General features: G+C 35.6%; 1 pseudogene across 1 annotated transcript in view; it reads left to right on the forward strand.

Annotated features, from left to right (window-relative positions):
* Window positions 1–17,970, forward strand: part of LOC107143565 — a 52,977-nt pseudogene extending 35,007 nt beyond the window's left edge. The window contains exons 2-4 of the transcript XR_001503705.1: window positions 5,826–5,991; window positions 16,860–17,369; window positions 17,793–17,970. The product of XR_001503705.1 is annotated as a cleavage and polyadenylation specificity factor subunit 5-like (transcript). The remainder of the gene's footprint in view (window positions 1–5,825; window positions 5,992–16,859; window positions 17,370–17,792) is intronic.
* Window positions 17,971–21,717: the final 3,747 nt, after the last annotated feature.

The raw sequence follows: 21,717 nt of genomic DNA on the forward strand, positions 1-21,717 counted from the left end.
CTCCGATAAGATCAGGTTCTAAGAAGCACCCAGGCACTGAACCCTAGCAATCTGTCTGCAAGCTGCAGGCGAATTGCAGCCTGAAATTACCTGTTCTATGGCTGAATGCGCTGCGGTCAGTCGAAAACAGGGATGGTGACGTCAGCTTTCCAACATGGTGGCTGCTGGCCTCCTCTTTTTCTGACCGGTGTGGAGAACCGAGATGGACCGCTTCCTTCCCCCGTCTCAAACCCAGAATTCAACCCTGAGTATGGTGCTTGCACGGCTGGCACAAACTGCAGCGCTGTATCCCTGTGTCGCTATCTCTTCGTTTCCCAGCGCGCGCTGCAGACTCTAGCCGCGGGGCGGTTTGCTGAATAAGCAGTGTTACCCTCCGTGCGACAAACCTCTCGCGTTTGAGTCCCCGTAGCCGATCCTCGTGGGATGGAAATCCTTCCTCCAGGTTCTGGAGCACCCCACTATTGCTGGAAATTCCTAACAAGATATCCTTTAGCCGTCCTGACTTGTCATACTCCCACACAGTGAAGCAGCACACGGGGGCAATGCACTCCCCTCGCCGCCATCTTCCTCCGGTATTGTAGGCTATTGCCTCTTAACCCAAGAAACCTGGTAATTATTCCAGCAACTTGTTGCCTCTGTGTCAGGCCAATCCATTCTTAACCAGACTTTTCCTATTTTAAAAACATCTGTGTTATATAAGTTCTAAATGATATTAATAGCCCAGCACATGAATAATTGATTGCTTACTATAGTTAACATTTTCAGTGAATTTCCATGGTCCTCAAGGAGATCAGTATTAAATGTGCTTAAAGTGCTAAATAAAATGGTGAAGTTTCTGCAATTTGATTAATTGATACCCTTAGGATATGACCTATTCACCTGCTGATATGCTAACTATGCAAAGGTGAGAGTGTGTGAGAGCACAATTATAATTACCTGGGCTTGGGCCAAGAAAGAGTTCACTATCTAATTTAATGGCACATTCAATAGCTGATGATGGGATCAAGGTTTGCAGACTTTTAAAATATGATTAATTTTGATGTGATTTATAAAATTTTTAGTTTCTCTAATGATATAACACTTAAAATTATTACATTGAAAGCTCGGTGAAACAAAGTGTGTTTCTAAATTTTAATAGGATAAAGATTTCCACCATTCCCTTTACACTTAAATATTTGCTTTATATCTTACTCCTTTTATATAAACTTCGACGGTCTTATTCTGGTTCCCTTGTTCCCTATCCAGATACCAACCATCCTTTAGGTCCTAGTGGAAATCCCACTGAACCATGAACACGTAATCTTGGTTGGAAATCATCTCTCTCCTCTCAGAAGTCCCTACAGATTTGTTCTTTTCTCTTTTATCTTCTTGTGTTTGTATTGTGTGTTTGTCAGTTAGCGGCATGCTTAATTAATTGCAGTTTTTAAAAGTTATCAACTCTAATATAACTTTTTTTTAGTTTTGACAACTGTTCCATGATTATGTAACATGTTCACATAAAGGAAGTTGCATAAATATTAGACATGGACTCTATGATTTTTACAACTCTTCAGGGAGTTACAAATGTAAACAACAAACAACAATAACAAAAACCACCCTTTATTTCCTAATAGAATGTATGAGTAGTTATTATACTTAACTTGAATGGTATGTTTGAAGTTGGTCAAAACGATGGTGTCACATAATTGTTGATCTGCAGGTGCATACAAATGAGAGGATGAATTCGAGACTTCAGACCAGAGATCATCTCACCTTTCCTTGAAGCACTGAAATAAATGAGGGATGATAAATAAGATATGAAAGACTCCAAAAGAGAGAAATCTCTCATTCCAATGTTCTGTTAACCCATAACTTTCTTAAAACCATTTGCTGACCAAAGCTCTTTCTCAAGTACTTTTTCTTTCTTTCAGCTTAAATTTACGACACTCTGATTTTTACTGAGCAAAAGGAGCTATTTATTAATATTTACAAAGAGCAAAAAGGGAATTTTCCCTCAATGAATCTCTGTTGCCTTAACATTTACTTGTAATAAATGAGATGTCTTTTAAAGTGAAGTGAACACATTTAAAAAAACAAAAGATCAATTGAAAGAAAACCTGAAAAAATATATATAAATTCCACATATATGGACAAAATAATGTGGCATCTGCAGTTGATCCATTCATTAAAATAAGACAGTCTGTGCAGCTATTTCTGCAACTCTTTTGCAGACTGGCTTAACTTTTCATTCTCATAAAATTGGAGATGGGCTGTTTGGTTTATTGGTAATTGCAGCAGAAGCAAAATGGTCCCATGTTTGCCAGTTCACAAACCCTGTAGATGTTTATCCTTTCACGGCAGTGCCAGCCTGCTGCATTATTTCAGCTAGCGACATTCCTTGATGAAAAAACAGCAGCTGCTCATTCAAAATAAACTTGTTTCTGTTTATGCTGTCAGCAGAAAGCTGTTTTAAAAAATCATTAGATGCCTCATGCTGTTGCAGGATGTTAAATTGTGGAGCATAAAGAAACATCCCTGAAAGACAAACACCATGTCTCCTCCATGCCTTCATCACATGGTGTTGCTTTGTTTTCTGAATAATTCAAATGCAGGTAAGATTGGTGATCTCAGGTGTTCATGCATAATGTTAATGAAGCCAAGATTGTGCATTACACAAAGGAAAACTTGTGTAAACCACCGCAGGAAGATCAGAAAGCCAGGAATTCATGCTGGATCTGCCAGCCACAATAATACAACTTCGGATACCTCTTGATGAGTCTGAGCTGCACTTTTCCTATCTGTTCTAAATGTGCTCTTAAGAACTTCGTACTTAATCATGCAATGTTTCTACTATTATCCTTTCTCATTAGTTGTGAGAGTAGACATGGCTGACATATATTTATTTTGACGCTGGGTAAATTACAAAATGCATTCTTACAAAAGCAGTGAATAGAGATATCTTTGTAATAAAAGAGTAACTCACTTATTTTCTTTCATTTGTCAACTTTAAATATCTGAAAGTGGACTTTGAATTTTTTTCCAAGTATGAACATTGGTAAAATAAATTACGGTGCACTTATAAGATAAATTACAAAATTATAAGCATGATATTCATTAGGATACAGTTTTATTGTACTCACTAGAATACTGTAGGAAGTGACATAGAGCATCAGAAAACATTAGTTAAAACAAGTAGAAAAGTATGTTAGGCCTAGCTTGTCCAAATTTTATAAAATAAAACTATACATATGTCTGGTATACATATGTGTGTGTATGTGTATATATATATATATATAAATATATATATCTCTCAAATATATATATATATATATATATATATATCTCAAATATATATATATATATATATATATATATATCTCATATACAAAATATTCTGAAGTAAGTTATAACAGACTATTTTAAAATGTGGCTTTCTCTTGGAGGAAATGAAAATATAGTACATCTTCATTGTTTTGTTTTATACCATTTTTAATATTTGAAAGTTTATTGAACTTTCAAAGTTTATTGAACCCGAACTCTACCCGAACTCTTTAGAGTTCGGTTTTTATTTCTCTACTAATGGATGGCCATCTTTCACATGTTTATTTATAGACTTTTCTTCTTTTGTGAATTATCTGTTCAAATTTCCCATTTTAAAAATATTCAGTTGCTTATTTTTTATTTCTCAGCTATTGGAGCTCTTATTTTTTTTCAGCTGTGTATGTATTGCAAACATTTTCTCCTTGCATTTGGATTGCTTTTTATTTTGTTAGCAAGAACTGAAATTGTTGAACATTGTATTTTATTATTTACTTTTGAGAAGGAGTCTCCATGCATTGTCCAGATTTGAACTCCTGGGCAAGTGATCTTCCTTCCTCAGCTTCCAGAGTAGCTGGAACTACAGAAGTGCCTGGCTGTGCCTGCTTGCACATTTTATTTTTGACAAGCTCCACTTTTTCATTTTCTTTTAGGGATAGTGCTAAGTTGCGTTTTAAAGTTGAGTTCTAGGAAGTCTTTGCCTACCCAAAGGTTGTAAAGATTATCTTTTAAATTTTTATGTGTAGGTCTTTTTTAGTTTTATAATAAAAAAATGCATTATAGTATTTTTAGTGAAAATATGGTACTTTTAACATAAAAAAGTAGAATTTTACAATCTGCTTCCAAACTCATCTCCCAATAGTATTTGCAAAATTCTGATTTATAAGATTGGATCGATTTCTGGGTCTAAAGAAGAAAGCTTTACTTAATGTTTTGTCCTCAGCTTGCCTGTGGAGGAGGAAGTGTTTTATTATTATTATTACTTTTTTGGCTTGGTTTTGTTTGGCCTCATCATTCATCATTTCATTTAAAAACATGCTTTGAATAACAAGTTTTGTTTGGCAAGTAGTGCTTATATAGTGACTTATTTAGTGTTAGGTAGAAACATCTTCTGAATTGTTATAACTTGCTAGTTGCTTGAAATAATCTATCCTGTAGGATTTAATCTATGCTATGAAAAAGTAAAGGTATATATGAGATGGTTATAGTATACCATACAAACGGAGGACCAGGAGAAATTATTGGTAGTCATAATAAGGACCAAGGAAAGGCACCTCCTGGGATGGGCTTTAGCATCCAAGTAGTGACTAATTTCATATTCTTGTGAAGATCATGCTATTTTGAAAAAGTGGGGTTGAAGGAAAAGGGATTTTTACTTACCATGTTCTCAGTTTGTTTTTCTTCTCTATCTTAAGCTGATAGAAAGGTCTTTATGGATAATAAATCAATCTCCCTGTAACCCAGTGTTTCTGATCCTTTTTATGTTTCTGAGTCTCACAGGACAAATGGATCCATTATAGGCTATCTCCCATCAAGAGAGTCCTGTGAGTGAACACATAGCTTCTGCTTCAGTCCCACTTTCCCCCTTGGAGTGCATTTGCTCTTCTCCTTTTCACTTTAGCTGAAGTCTTGGACTCAAGCTAAAAAATACTGTTCATCTCCATTTTTTTTAATGTGGCTGGTTTTAACAGGGTCAGGATGTGGTTGGAAATTGTGCTTTCTTCAGTATATTGTCTCTAGAATTAAATTGGATGAATACACGAATAAAGTCTTTGGAAGTCTTCTATTATTTTGTAAATGTAATCTTTTTAATTCACTTAAAGCTTATTTATCTAGCACTTACATTGTGCCAAGAACTATACTCAGTGCTGGGAATTATACTGTGAATAATAATAAAAAAAAAATAGCTGCTAACCATACTAAACTGACAGTGAAGTGGAAATGTATGGAGTTGACCATTTAATTAGAGGTACAATGAGTAGAGGAAAGGGGGAATGGCCAATGAGTGGGTTGCTCGAAGTATTTATGTCAATGATTTCATACTTTATGAAAAAAGAAGTTGGAAAGCAACTTAAAGGTTTTAAGCATGGAGATAGTGTAATAGTATAATTATATATAATATATAATGTATTTAATTACTTCTGCAATATGCAAAGCGAATGAGAAAAAATATTCTTTCTCCAACTTAAAAAAAAGGGAGCAACAGATAACAGAAGAAAGACACTTATGAGGTTTCGGTTGTAATGTATATGAGATGGACCCACTGGGGTAGAAAAATGTGGTTATGTTATACGTATACTTAGTAACTAATGTTATTAAGAAATGGTGATAACAGTTGTCAGATGAAGGAGAGGGGACATAAAGGTTGATGCTGAGGATTCTAGATTGGACAACTGGCTATGCAAAGGAATAGTTCATTAAGATGGATCCATAGAAGATCCAAGATGGCAGGCCAGAGAGAGGCAACATTCTGTGTCACTCTGTGACCTGGGATTCAAGTAGTGACAATACTGTTTCTCTGTGTGCAGGGCCCCATGCCTCAGCATCAAAATAGGTCTCCCAACTACTCTCCCAAGCAGGACTACCAGGTGCCCAGGGAGACCATAGGCATCAATACCGGTGCAGAACTTTCGGCCATCCACCTGAACAGAAATCCCACTCCCACGCAGGACACCCAGCAGCCACTCATGTGCAGTAACTCTAGATGCTGCTCCCATGTGGACCCCCATTTACCAACTTGGTACTCCCCTGATCACCTCCATCTTGGGATTCTGCAGCAACGGAGATAATCCCCTATGCGCAGTAGTGTGCCTGGGAACTTTACACAGGCTCTGAAGATAGCTGAAACCACACACTGCATGCCACAGAACTCTCTCTGAACACGTCATCCACATCCAACACCCTGGCTCCCCCCACCAGATCTGACACCATTGCTGGAAGCAGCCGACTCCATCTTCATCACCATTTTTAGTGGGGACAACTCCCAGTTTGGAATGCTAGCTGGCTAGGTACACAGTTTCTAACTCCCCTTTCTCCCTAATAGCTGCTAACCCTGCACTATGACACCCTGGTTACTTCACCATCCTGAGGGTGGAGATACCAGTTAACAACAGATGATTCAATCTATTGAATGAGAGGGGAAGCAGGAAAGATACTGATCTCCAACCAAATCAATCCTTGTGTCTTCCTTCGAGATTTTTTTTTCTTCTCCACCCCTATTCTCCCGCCCTCACATCCCCCACAAATGTGAAACCAAGTACTTTGCATGAATTAGGATTTTGGGGACTGGGATGTCTGAATAGTATATTACAGTTGTGTTGTATATTCTTTATTTTCCTCCAAATTTTACTATTTTAACATATTTTATTTTTCTTAATATACATGAGTGTTTGTTTTATGTACTCTACTGTCTTCCCACTTACTATTTACCCAAAACGACTTCCTCTCTATTCTCCTGCTACTAACCTTCTTCTTTGGATTTCTTTTCCACACTTCCTAAGATATAATAACGCTATAATCTCACTTTGTAGCTTCTTGGCATATCATCCTACATCTCACCACTGGTTCTTCATCCACCACCAGAAACTGTAAACCTTTTACAAACCTACTGAGTATATTGTAGATAATAATTGAATTCACCATTTCTGTACCTTGTGACCAAACTATATATGTCTTAATAGCAGCTAATTGTTTTTAAGTCTGTATATATTTTATAGTGGGACCTATTTACATTGTTCTTCACCTCAAGGGAGAGGTATTGGAACTTTACAGAGACAATATATATAGGGTAAAAATGGTAATGCCTAGAATCCACAGTGCTAAAAGGGAAGACACACAAGCAACATGAAAAGATAAGGGAAGACAGTGCCCCAAATATATCAAGATACCACATGGCCAGCACAGCAGAAGAAATGACAGAGAAGTAGTTCAGGATGTACATAATTAAAATGTTCTGTGAATTAATGGATTATATAAGAAAGCAAATACAAACAGCAAAAGATCATTTTGACAAAGAGATACATAAACAAATACAGGAAGTAAAAGATTACATCAACAGAGAAATAGAGGTTCTAAAAACAAACAAATAAACAAACAAACAGAAATCCTTGAAATGAAAGGAACAATAAACCAAATTAAAACCAAGAGATTAGACTACTTGGAAGATAGGACCTCAGACAATGAAGACAAAATATATAATTTTGAAAAGAATGTAGACCACACAGTGAAAATGGTAAGAAACTATGGGCAGAACATTCAAGAAATATGGGATAGCATAAAATTTAAGAGTTATTGGGATAGAGGAAGGCATAGAGTTCCAAACCAAAGGAATTAACAGTATATTCAATGAAATAATATCAGAAAATTTTCCAAACATGAAGAAAGAAATGGAAAACCAAATTCAAGAGGCTTACAGGATGCCAAATGTACAAAATCACAACAGATCCACACCAAGGCACATTCTAATGAAAATGCCTAACATATAGAATAAGGAGAGAATATTAAAAGCCACTAGAGAAAGGAACTAGATTATATATAGAGGAAAACCAATTAGATCATGTGCTGATTTTTCAAACCAGAACCTAAAAGCTAGAAAATCCTGGAACAACATATATCAAGCCCTGAAAGAAAATGGATACCAACCAAGAATCTTGTATCCAGCAAAATTAAGTTTTAGATTTGATGATGAAATAAAAACCTTCCATGATAAACAAGTTAAAAGAATTTATAGCTAGAAACCTGTGCTACAGAACATCCTTGGCAAAAATATTCCATGAAGAGGAAATTCCATAATGAAAATCAACAGAGGGAGGTAGTACCCTAAAGGAAAAACTAATAAAAGGAAAAACCAAATCAAGTTAAATAACAAAAATAAACAAATATGGCTGGGAATACAAATCATGTCTCAATAATAACCCTGAATGTTAATGGCCTAAACTTACCAATCAAAAGACATAGGCTAGCAGACTGAATTAAAAAAAAAAAAAAGATCCAACATTATTCTGCCTCCAGTAGACTCATATGAAAAGACATGACAGACTGAAGGTGAAAGGTTGGGAAAAATCATACCACTCACATGGGCTGCATAAACAAGCAGGGGTTTCCATCCTCATAAAAAATAAAGTAGACTTCAAGCTAAAGTTAATCAAAAGGGGTAAAGAAGGACATTACATACCGCTCAAGGAAAGCATACACCAACAAGACATACAATTATAAACATATATGCCCCAAACAATGGTGCATCTATGTTCATCAAACAAATCCTTCTTAAGTTCAAGAGTCAAATTGACCATAACACAGTGATTTTGGGTGACTTTAACACACCACTTTCACCACTGGACAGATTTTCCAAACAAAATCTGAACAAAGAAATTATAGAACTCAATAATACAACCAATAACTTAGACTTAACTGATATATATAGAATATTTCATTCTTCAACAAGTGAATATACTTTCCTTTCAGAAGAATGTGGATCCCCCTCTAAAATAGACCATATAATATGCCATAAAGCAATTCTTAACAAATACAGAAAAGTAGAGATACTACTCTGCATTTTATCAGATCATAATGGAATGAAATTAGAAATCAATGACAAAATAAAAAGAAATAAAAATTACTTCAACACCTGGAGACTAAATAATATGCTACTGAATGAACAATGGGTTGCAAAAGACATCAAGAAGGAGATTAAAAAATTCTTAGAGGTAATTGAGAACACTGCTACAACATATAGAAATCTCTGGGACACTATGAAGGCAATACTAAGAGGAAAGTTCATTGCATGGAGTTCATTCTTTAAAAGAAGAAAAAGTCAAGAAATAAATGACCTAACTTTACATCTCAAAGCCCTAGGAAAAGAAGAACAAATCGACACCAAAATCAGTAGAAGATAGGAAATAATTAAAATCAGAGCTGAAATTAATGAAATCAAAACAAAAGAAAAAATTGAGAAAACAAAAAATTGATTCTTTGAAAAACAATAAAATTGACAAACCCTTAGCCATTCTAATAAAGAGAAGGAGAGAGAAGACTCAAATTACTAATATATGTGATAAAAAAGGAAATAACATGACAGACACTATAGAAATACAGAAGATAATTAGAAATTATTTTGAAAACTTATACTCCAATAAAATAGAAAATATTGAAGGCATCGACAAACTTCTAGAATCTTATGATTTGCTTCAATTGAATCAGGATGATATATACAATTTAAACAGATCAATTTCAAGCGATAAAATAGAAGATGCCATCAGAAGCCTACAAACCAAGAAAAGCCCAGGACTTGATGCATACATGGCTGAATTCTACCAGACCTTTAACAAAGAACTAATACCAATACTCTTGAAATTATTTCATGAAATAGAAAAATATGGAGCACTTCCAAACTTACTCTGTGAGTCCAGGGCACAGAAGAAAACTTCAGATCAATATCTTTAATAAACATAGATGCAAAAATGCTCAATAAAATTCTGGCAAATCGAATTAAAAAAATATCATAAAGGTAGTGCACCACAGTTAAGTGGAGATTATATGAGGGATGCAAGGTTGGTTCAACATATGGAAATCAATAAATGCAATACATCACATCAATAGGCTTAAAGATGAGAACCATATGATCATCTCAATAGATACAGAAAATGCATTCCACAAAATACACCACCACTTCATGTTCAAAAAACTAGAAAAACTAGGGATAACAGGAGCATATCTAAACATTGCAAAGTCTATTTATGTTAAGACCCAGGACAACATCATTCTAAATGGAGAAAAGTTGAAAGCATTCCCTCTAAAAACAGAGGAACAAGAAGGGATGTCCTCTTATACCACTTCTATTTAACATAGTTCTTGAAACACTGGCTAGAGCAATTAGACAGATGAAAGAAATTAAAGGGATACAGATAGGAAAAGAAGAACTCAAATCAGCACTATCTGCTGACAATATGATTCTATACCTAGAAGACCCAAAAAATCCCACCAGAAAACTATTAAAACTAGTAAATTAATACAGCAAAGTCGCAGGATATAAAATCCACACCCATAAATCAAAGGCATTTCTGTATACCAGTGACAAATCCTCTGAAATAGGAATGAGGAAAACTACCCCATTTACAATAGCCTCAAAACAACATCAACAACAACAACAAAAAAAAAACTTGGGAATCAACCTAATGAAATAGATAAAAAACCAAAGACCTCTACAACAAAAACTATACAATGCTAAAGAAAGAAATCAAAGAAGACCTTAGAAGATGGAAAGATCTATCTTGTTCTTGGATAGGCAGAATTAATATTGTCAAAATGACCATACTCTCAAAAGCATTATACAGATTTAATGCAATTTCAATCAAAATCTCAATGGCATTCCTCATAGAAATAGAAAAACCAGTCATGAAATTCCTCTGAAAAAATAAGAGACCCAGAATAGCTAAAGCAATCCTCAGCAAGAAGAGTGAAGCAGGTGGCATCACTATACCAGACCTTAAAATATACTACAGAGCAATAGTTATAAAAACATCATGGTATTGGGGCACCAAAATAGACTGGGAGACCAATGGTACAGAATAGAGGATACTGAGACTAACCCACAAAATTACAATAATCTTATATTAGACAAAGGTGCCAAAAACATACATTGGAGAAAAGATAGCCTCTTCAACAAATGGTGCTGGGAAAACTGGAAATCCATATGCTCCAAAATGAAGTTAAACCCCTATATCTCATCATGCACAAAACTCAACTCAAAGTGAATTAAGGATCTAGGAATTAAACCAGAGACCCTATATCTAATAGAAGAAAAAGTAGGCCCAAATCTCCATCATTTTGGATTATGCTCCAACATCCTTAACAAGACTCCTATAGCACAAGAGTTAAAATCAAGAATCAACAAATGGGATGGATTCAAACTAAAAAGCTTCTTTTCAGCAAAAGAAACAATCAGTGAGGTGAATAGAAAGCCTACATGTTGGAAGCAAATTTTTACCCCTTGCACATCAGATAGAGAACTAATCACTAGGGTATATAAAGAACTCAAAAAGCTAAACACCAAAAAAATAAGTAATCCAACCAATAAATGGATCAAGAAACTGAACAGACACTTCTCAGAAGATGATATACAATCCATCAACAACTATATGAAAAAATGTTCATCATCTCTGGCAATTAGAGAAATGCAAACCAAAACTATTTCATCTCACTCCAGTCAGAATAACAGCTATTATGAAAACAAACAACAATAAGTGTTGGCAAGGATGTGGGGGAAAAGGCACACTCATGCATTGCTGGTGGGACTGCAAATTGGTGCAGCCAATATGGAAAGCAGTATGGAGATTTCTTGAAAACTGGGAATTGAACCACCATTTGACCTAGCTATCCCACTCCTCAGTCTATACCCAAAGGACTTAAAAACAGCATACTACAGGGACACAGTCACATCAATGTTCATAGCAGTACAATTCACAATAGCTAAACTGTGGAAGCAAACTAGATGCCCTTCAGTAGATGAATGCATAGAGAAAATGTGATATATATCACATTTATTTTGATATAATGTGATATATATATCACATTTATATATATATATATATATATACACACACACACACAATGGAATATTAATCAGCAATTAAAGAGAATAAAATCATGGCATTTTCAGGTAAATGAATGGAGTTGAAGAATGTAATGCTAAGTGAAGTTAGCCAGTCTCAGAAAACCAAATCCTGAATATGTCATCTGATATAAGGAGGCTGATTCATAGTGGGGTTGGGAGGGGGTGCATGGGAGAATTAAAGGAACTCTATATAGAGCAAAGGGGTGGGAGGGGAAGGGAGGGGGCATGGGGTAGAAAAGATGGTAGAATGAGATGAACATCATTACACTAAGTACATGTATGAAGACACGAATGGTATGAATATATTTTATATACAACCAGAGATATTAAAAATTGGGCTCTATATGTGTTCTGTGAATTATAATGCATTCTGCTTTCATATATAACAAATTAGAATTTAAAAATTTAAAAAAAATAACAACAAAAAGATGGAACCATAGTGGAGTTAGTTAGCAAGGTGGTGAATCTGGGATATACTGAGTTTGAGATGTCTCTAAAGTATTCAGGTGGAGGTATCTGTTAGTAGAAATAAGGAATTCAGGAGAGAAGCAGAATGAGAGATAGAACATTAATTATATTCAGCATAAAATTGGTATCAAATGCACAGGGTTGGATGAGATGGTCTAGGAGGGTAGAGAAGTAGAAGAGTGTGCTTAAGGACGTCAAGCTTCAGGATTTGGGGTAGGAGGAGTTTTTAACTGAGGTGATAAGAGAATGGTCTGAGAAAAATTGAAAAAAAAATGTAGTGGAATATTGTTCAGGGAAAGCAAGATAAGTTTTCCAAGGAGAGGACACAGACACCTGTATCAAATCCTTCTGATAATTCTACCATACCCTGGGAAGAAAAGTGATCATTGGATTTAGTGATATAAAATGGTGCTTTTGTAGATATAAATGGTTTTGGTGGAATAGTGTCACAATCCAGGCTGGAGTACTCAGTGGACTGTAGGGAAAAGAATTCCCAGAAGGGGAAAGTATTAGATTTGGCTATATGTAGTAGCTTTGTTCATATTTTTTTTGCTAAAGAAAAGGTTTCTTTGTTTTTAAATGTTCATGGTTGTTTCAGTACATATTTTATACTATGGAAAATACTTCTTTGTTCTTAAATTTCATACTTGAAATGGTAAGGTATTATTAATCAATCACTAAAAGTGTAGGACATGAAAAAATAAAATAAAAATGCTGTGTCTACTTTGGATCTACATGAAACATGTTAAACACCTAACTTTCTTCCATTAATTATTTTTTAGGCCATCAAGTCATAATATAGACATTGTTTGATAACATGTAACCATAAGAATACTAACCTGACACGTAATTTGGGAAAATAATATCACATCAAAAATAAAACCAGCACACTTTACTAGGAAAGTGCTTCCTTAGAACTTTTAGCCTTTTCAGACTCCTAAATTGATATTCTAACAGAAGATGATTAAGGAGATTCCTTCATCCATTAGAAAGTACATCTGATAGTGCCACACAAAAGACTCTGGCATTAGACTAGATTGCTGAGGTGTGGATTATGAATGGAAGAGAACGAAGGTGAAAGCATCATCATTAATCAAGGTGCTTTGTAAGATGACTGGTCATTGGACTTACCATTCATATGCCCCTTCATTTAGGTTCCTAGGAGAAAAGTATCAGTTAGGGAGGGTGAATTAGCATACTAGAAATAAGATAAATTGTACCCTCCATTTAGAACCGATTCAAATATAACTCCTTGTAAATTTATGGATGATGGAAAATTTGATTAGAAAAATAATGTATGTTGAGTAGGAAAGTATTATTATGTTTTCCTATTTTTTATTAAATCAAAGTCATTTTACTAAATAAGAAAACATGTTGAGTATTATTTTTAATGGAATATAATGATATATTTGGGCGAAATTGACTTTGATTTTGGAATTGACGAGTCAATTATAAATGTTCAATAATTTCAACTGAATAATAGCCCATAACTTATTTACCTTTGTTCTCTCTTAATCCACTGATGTGCCAGACTGATGAATGGTTTACATGAATCGAACCCTGCAGCATACAAAATAGCTGAAAGAGCCTATAAAAATTAATCTTATGATTTATCACATTTTAAAATATCATTTGGAAGGATTATTAAAATGGTTTATCTAGTGTCAATTCCATCCTTGTTCTTTCTTTGACAGTGCTAATTGTATTTAAAATTTCCTTTTCTATTCTCTGTGGTAATTTTTATGCTTTGAATATTGTCATTGTATCCAGGAAAGAATTATATGTTGCCCATCAAATAAAGACACAGTGAACTTACAAGAGAATGTGATATTATTTTCCCCAAAATTATGTGTCAGGTTATTATGTGTCAGGAAGTACTCCATATGAATCTATCCCAACACTAAATGAAAGATCAAGTCAGAGTTCCATCTTAGATAGATTGTGTTCTCAGAACTTCCAATGAATTGGCAATTTCTACTTTTATGTTGTTTTGTAGGGAAGGTAAAATTATGAATAACATGTTAAATAAGTAAGTATCTTATCATATATCTTGTTTTTAATGTGGTATGATTAATTATCAAGAAGTCATAGAATTTAAAGTGTAGGTCTCAGGTTTATAATTGAAAAACCATCATTGATGTGATTTGCATATTTATATTCATAATTTGACACAGAATTGTCTTAAGTGGTTCTAAAAAGAGATGGCAGTGATCCTCAAGCTTTCTTTAAGAAATACAGGAGACCTTGTTTTGTGGTTATTTATTCAGCAAGTCTGTCATTAAACATTCATTGAGGGGTTGTTTTGTGCTAGCTATTGTGATTCTCTTTGCTTTTAAAATATAGGCTTTATTGGTATTTTACCTACCTCTTTGCTATATCTTCTTTGCTTTGCTTTTCAGGCATCCCTGTAACCCAGTTCCTTATGATTTTCTCTGGGAGTCTCTATTGGACCCTCACTTTTTCTCATTCAGTGTCACAGGTGACTGTTTCTATTCTCATCTTTTTTGGGGACAGAGAAGAAAGAGCATGATAAGTGAGTCTCAAGGTTTGGAGTCCTGAAGTGTTTGAGATTGAGGATATGTCCATCATTAGCTGAGCAATATATGGGAAGTTAACGGGAATATCTTAGCTTCCCTGTTTCTTCCTCTGTATAATGTGGAACTAACTTACCTTATAGTATGATTGTGAGGATTAAAAGTGCTTCCATGCTAGCCTGCATTTTTCTGCAATTGCGTAGCACAGAGTGTCAGTGCTTCATTGTCTGTGTCTCCCTCAACACCTTGTGCTCTAGGTGTTATGGCGACAAGAGCCATTTATATTTCTCACCATTTAATTCCTGGCACTTTGCTCAATTCCTCAGCATAGTAGGTGCTCGATAAGTGTTATTGAATTAATGGTGATAGATGATTACAAAAAGGTGCTGCCTCTAAAGAGTTCACAATACAAAAGAAGAAATGGGTAAATAGATAACTATAATTCTGGGAAGATATTTTAATATAAATAGGAGCAACGTATGCCATCTGGGGAAGAGTCCTGGGCATGCCTGGCTCTGGTGGCTGCTGGATATGATTCGGTTTGAGATTCTTCAGCAGCTGGTTTCATTGTATAAGCACCTATTAGAATCCCAGAGAAGTCTGTAGCTCTTTCTAAGTTGATATTTGAGCTGATTTAGAACAAAAACGTGGCAGTTTATGAGATGGGGATATTAGGGATGAAGAGCACAGCACATATAGGGACACTCGGAACATCACACACTTGAAGGCTGATAGTTAATTTTTTGCTGTGGCTAGATTATATATGTCTGAAGCAGTGGAATCACATATAGCTAGAAAACTAGGCTATGACTAGAAATTTGAACTTGATCTCATGAGCAGCCTAAGGCTCTTGGCATGCAAGTGAAATAAAGACTGGTAAACATAGGAGTGACATTGTGAGGGACTGCTGAGGCCTCGCACACAGATGCCTATCTTATTCCACTTGGAAGGCACAATCCAGCCTTTAGAAGGGAAGCTGTCAAGGAAAGACAGACGAGTCCTCTCCAATTTTAACTTAACTAGGTGAGCAAAGAGCTATTCCTGGCTACATGGTAAATCAATTTCAATGATAGAAGCTTGGGAGTTAATCAGCTTTACCCCTAAATACCTAGGAAAGGACAGATTTTGTTCTGAAAGCATAATGTAATATGTGGAGAAGGTAGATTTCAGGGGAGGATGAATAAGCTTACTGATGCATAGTGATTGTCCTTGTAGCTGTCTTGTGCATGAATTACAATCTATGCCCTCCCGTCTTCCTCTTCAAGGGTCGTTTTTTTTTTTTAAATGATTTTATTTTATTTAGCTTTAAAATATTTTTCTTAATTAACACATAATTGTTTTTGACCAACAGGCAGACATTTTATAAGGCTTTTCAAAACTAGTGCATTTCTTCATTTCAATATCAGTAGGACTTTATTGCCCAGCTGTTGTTATTGCTTGATTTCCTCCTTCTTTTATATATTTCTTTGCACAAATATTTCCCCTCATTTTAAGTAACTGTGGGAGAATTAATTATCAAGAGCCTGGTTTCTCCTGGCCAGCAGGTGGGACCTGAAGCTCAATGGATCACAGTCTTCCTGATATCTGGATATTTAGTGAAGTGAAACAAGGGGAGGGAACATTGAATATGATTAATTTCAACCGTGGAGACCTGAAAAGACTCCATTGTTCCTGCTTCTTAAATTCCCAGGTCTATTTGATCCCTCTGTTTCCCTAATATTTTTTTTTCATCTTTTCTTTCAAGGCTGTGAGCTATTTCATCCAAATATTTTCATAAAATTATCTAGGCTATACATTATCAAGAATTGTTTCTGCCTCTCTTGCCCTCTCCTGTTAATGGCAGACAGTGGCTGCTGAGTGGAACAAGAATATCTCCCCTGCCTCTTATCTTCTCGACTCCATTTCCAGAGCTCTCCAGTGTGTCTGTGATTCCACCTAATCATACACAGATAGGCTGGAGGTAGGGTCACCCAGTTTGGCTACAAAGTACATCCAGCAGACCAAGCCCCTCACCCTGGAGCACACCATCAACCTGTACCCTCTCAACAATTATACTTTTGATACGAATGCCCCTCTATGAGAAGGAAAGCTCTGTTGCAGCCAGATTTCAGCCCATGAGAGAGGAATTTGATAAAATTGCAATGAGAAGAACTGTAGAATGAATTCTGAGTCTACATGAGCACTGGCTACCCCATGTGTTACTGCTACAGCTGGGAACAACTTTCTTCAAATTACCTGGTAGTGAACTTCAAGTAGGAGAAGATAAAGTTGAAGGACTGAATGCTTAATGACATCAAGATGGAGTCCTGTAAGACTGGGTCACTGATGACTTCATTGGTAACTGGTGGAGACCAAATTTTGAACCTTTTCTGTATCCCTATATTTCTGAACACATTACAAAGCCTAAGGAACATAAGAAGTTGTTTCTGGTTCAACTTTAAGAGAAAGCAATGTTTGCAGTTATTACGGTTTGGATGTGAGGTGTCCCCCAAATGCTCACGTGAGAGACAATGCAAGAAAGTTCAGAGGAGAAATGATTGGGTTGTAAGAGTCTTAACCCAATCAGTGGCTTAATCCCCTGATAGGGATTAACTGCATGGTAACTGAAATGGTAGGGTGTGGCTGGAGGAGGTAGGAATTGGGGTGTGGCTTTGGGCGTATATTCTATCTAGGCAGTGGAGTTTGTCTCTACTTCCTGATCATGACAGGAGCCATTTCCCTCCTCCACTTCCCTCCCACAATGTTCTGCCTCACCTTGAGCGTGGAGGAATGAAGTCTGCTGTCTATGGCTTGAGACCTCTGAAACCATGAATCGTAAAATCAGCCTTTCCTTTTCTACAGTTGTTCGAGTTGGAGTTTTTAGTGACAGCAGTGAAAAAAAGCTGATTGAAACAGCAGTCCCTAAAAATTACAAGTTGGTAGCTGCACCACTGTTCTAATTGTATGACAGTGCACCAGGATATGGGCCCATCATTTCTAGTCTCCCTCAGCTGTTGAGCAGGTTCAATTTTATATACAACTGAATACCTGTGGCAGCAGAGAAGGAAAAGAAGCCATCTCTGTGAGTATGAAGTTGTTTTGTTTTTTGCTTTATCCCTTTCCCAACCCCTAAAGTGTTCTGTTGTTTGAATGGTAAAGTTAATATGAGGAACTGGAGAGTAGTGTTAACAAATGTGACAAGGTTTGTTTACTTTTGGTTCTACTCACACTTTTTTTGCACAGCATTGAAGAAGGCAAACTTCAAAAAAAGAAATTGTTTTTCATTATTGAAAATAAAAATCACTATTTGTTAAGGATTGTTCAAAACTTAAAAAAAACCCAAAATCTCCAATTTTGCTTTTAATGAAGCATGGGACAATTTCTGTTTTCAAAGGAACAGTTCTTTTTTTTAATAAGCATATGGATTTTCATATGAAGATGCAGAAAGTTGTTGACTGAGTGACAAAGTCTCAGAGTGATTTTGAGCTTGAAAAGTAGTGTGATTTAGGAGTTGCAAATGCCAGCTCTCTGGTTCTCATGTTAGGATAATATCTTGGCTCCACCATCAGCAGCAATACAACCTTGGATACTTAGCATCTAAATTCCTCCATTTCTTCATCTACTGTTTTGGTTTGGATATGAAGTGCCCCCCCACAAAGGTCCTGGATTAATGTAGGAACGTTCAGAGGTGAAATTATTAGATTATAAGAATTGTACTCTAATCAGTGGATTAATCCATTGATGGGATAATAATTTGAATGGACTAACTGGGTGGTAACTATATGCAGGTGAGATATGGCTGAGGAAGTAGGTCACTGGGGGTATGACTTTAGGGTTTATATTTTGTCCTTTGCACCTCTCTCTGCTTCTCAGCTGATATGAATTGAGCAGCTTTCCTCTGCCACACCCTTCCACCACAATGTTCTTCCTCACCTCAAGCTCAAAACAATGGAGGTGCAAACTAAATTTTTCTTTCTCTAGTTGTACCTTTCAGGTATTTTGGTCACAACAACAATAAGCTAACAACACACCTATAAAAAAGGCATAGGAGAATTCATGTGATGTGTTCAAAGCAGTGCTTAGCTCACAGCAAGAACTCAACAAGTGAATGTTAACTGTATACTTTAGCTGTGCTGCTGTTCTATGTCAAAATCCAATCTTGAACTTCTTGTAAACAGAGACCTTAATTTATTCACTTTTATATTTCCATGTCTGAATCTATGAAGTGCTCCTTTCTCATGGCTTCATGACATTGGGGGTTTGTTTTTATGTGTGTGTGATGTTGAATTTGTATTCATGCAAAAACCTGTTATTAATGACAACATTATGGAAAATTTGGAAGAGTCCAAACTTGCAAGCCTTTTCCTGATCTCTATAAGACATGGCTTTAAATGTTTATAAACTCATGAAATAATGTTTCATTTACATAATGGCTTTTTCATTATGTAATAATTTTCTCAGCTAATTGTGTTAGGATACCTCAGTGGAACAATTAAGATGACCAGTGGTTCCTGACCTTGACTGCATATTAGAACCACCTGGAGAGCTTTCAAACACTGATTCCAGATCACTACCTCCAGATTAATAAAATTAGATTCCTTGGGGATATAACCTGGATATCAGCATTTTTTCCAAGTTTCCAGGTGCACTCAGTACTGAATCATTGCTGCATGAACTCTGTTAAACAATTCCAGTAAGAAGTCAGAAGCTATGAAATGTGTAAAAAGCATCTTCTGATTAAACATACATAATGTTAAATTATTTAAATTTTGGCTGAATAATTTGACAATGGTTTGCTTGTAATGTTAAAAACACAGTAATATAGCTGAAGAAAAAGGCTCTTCTTTTGTTCTTCTGTTGTTTCTTTGATCATCCAATTATAACTCTCTCAAATGTGCGTGTGTGTGTGTGTGTATACACACACACACACATATATATATATATATGTGTGTGTGTGTGTGTGTGTGTGTATGCATGTGTGTGTGTTTTAAGAGAAACTAGATTTGGGGGAGGGTGCTTGAGAAATCACCGTAGTTTTGGAATTTATAATATCTATGTGAATACCTCAGCCTCTAAAGGGGCCAGAGTATGTATATTATCTGATTCTTTGTTCAGTTACACAGTCTGTAAAAGTACAGATTAGACTTTGTAATCCTAATGATTTTTTTGTAAATGTGGGCTACCTCAAAATCCATGGGGATAAGACTTGAACTGGAAACAGAAAAGTAACTGTTAATTTGTGTCTGCTATATGCTATTTTTGCATTTTTTACTAGATTAAGTTCAAAGCTTTAACCACTTACCAACTTTTCAGATATTTGATTGCAGCTATAATCCCACCTCCAGGTTTTCTCTTCCCTAGAATAAACATTAGCAGTTCTATACATAATGTAGGTTTTTTTGAGCATTCCATATGCCCATATCTTAGTTATTAATAGTAGCTGACATTAACCAAGTATTCACTATGTATTAGGAACTATTCTCAGTGCTGAATATGTACTAAATAATTTAGTCCCCACAGAAACCCTATTGAGAGAGAAGTTAACATTTTTATACATGAGGAGACTGACCACAGGTATGTTAACACATGTTTGTAAACCTGTCCTAGTTCAGACAGTTACAAATGGTGGATCTTATATTAAAATACTAGCATTACTGAATATTCAGCCTCAATCAATACACCATAATTATTTGTATTTTATCTAGCAATATGTAATTGAATCTGTAAAAATGCAACCAAGCTACTAACTCACTGGAGGGCATAGATGGGGAAAGAAAATTTTTCTTAAATTAGTTAAAAATAACTTCTTGTGGTCTGCTGTATAAAGCAAGATTTGTGTTGTTTTGTTTTGCTTCAACAATTTATGGAACTTTTGCTATTATATATTTTGACTATAGGGTCTGGAGATATGAATTAAATAGAAAAATTTACAGAAACTTTTTTGGTCTATGATATGATGTCATACACATACACATTATAATCCTCTAGCGAATGGTTAAAACCACTTATATAATACAAATTTCATTTTGATCTGTTTCATGCATGTCATCTTTAAAAGGCAATGTTTCAAGAAGTGACATCTAATGTAAGAGTCCCCAGTGTTCATAATACCTGCAGGTTAATCTTTTCTTTAATACCTTGGGTACTCACAGGCAATGAGGCGGGATAAATATATCAATCCCAGCACATCTGAAGTAACAGGCAGGGAGAGTCTGAGCTCAGTGGTGCAATGTGTTAGAGAAGCTAAGCCTCCCAGAATGTGCACTACTGAATTTGGGCAGCTGGCCAATATTTAACACTGCCAGCCAGAGAAGTGCAATTTTATTTTAATCATCTATTCTATGTCAAGGCCAAGAGCAGCATTTATACCAGCTTAAACTTCCCCATCAGTTACAACAATATGTACTCCAGAGCTCTTAATGCAGGGAAGCTGAATTTGCATATTAGTAGGGCAGAAAAATGTATTTGTTACTTTCATCTTAGGAAGGTGGAACATAGAGATAAACACAGAAGCAAAGACTAGACATTTTTAAGCCTTTCAGTTCTAAAATACACTAGCCTAGACAGACAAATTTGAATCATGAGCTCAAAATATAGCAAAACAATGTAGTATTTTGGAATCAGCAGTTTAAAGAAACAAATTAATCAAAGGAATTTAAAAAAAATAAAGGTGAACTTTTGTGTGCAACCTGCACTCTGAATATTGAAACAAAGATTTTTCATGTGCTCAGCTGAAATAATTAACAAAGGTGGCAGCAAAAGTAAAAAATTAGGGGCTAAAACGATCAAATCTATGATTCTGATGGCACTAATCTATCACATCTCTGT

This window comes from Marmota marmota, unplaced genomic scaffold (genome assembly GCF_001458135.2).
Source record: "Marmota marmota marmota unplaced genomic scaffold, marMar, whole genome shotgun sequence".
Taxonomy (NCBI): domain Eukaryota; kingdom Metazoa; phylum Chordata; class Mammalia; order Rodentia; family Sciuridae; genus Marmota; species Marmota marmota.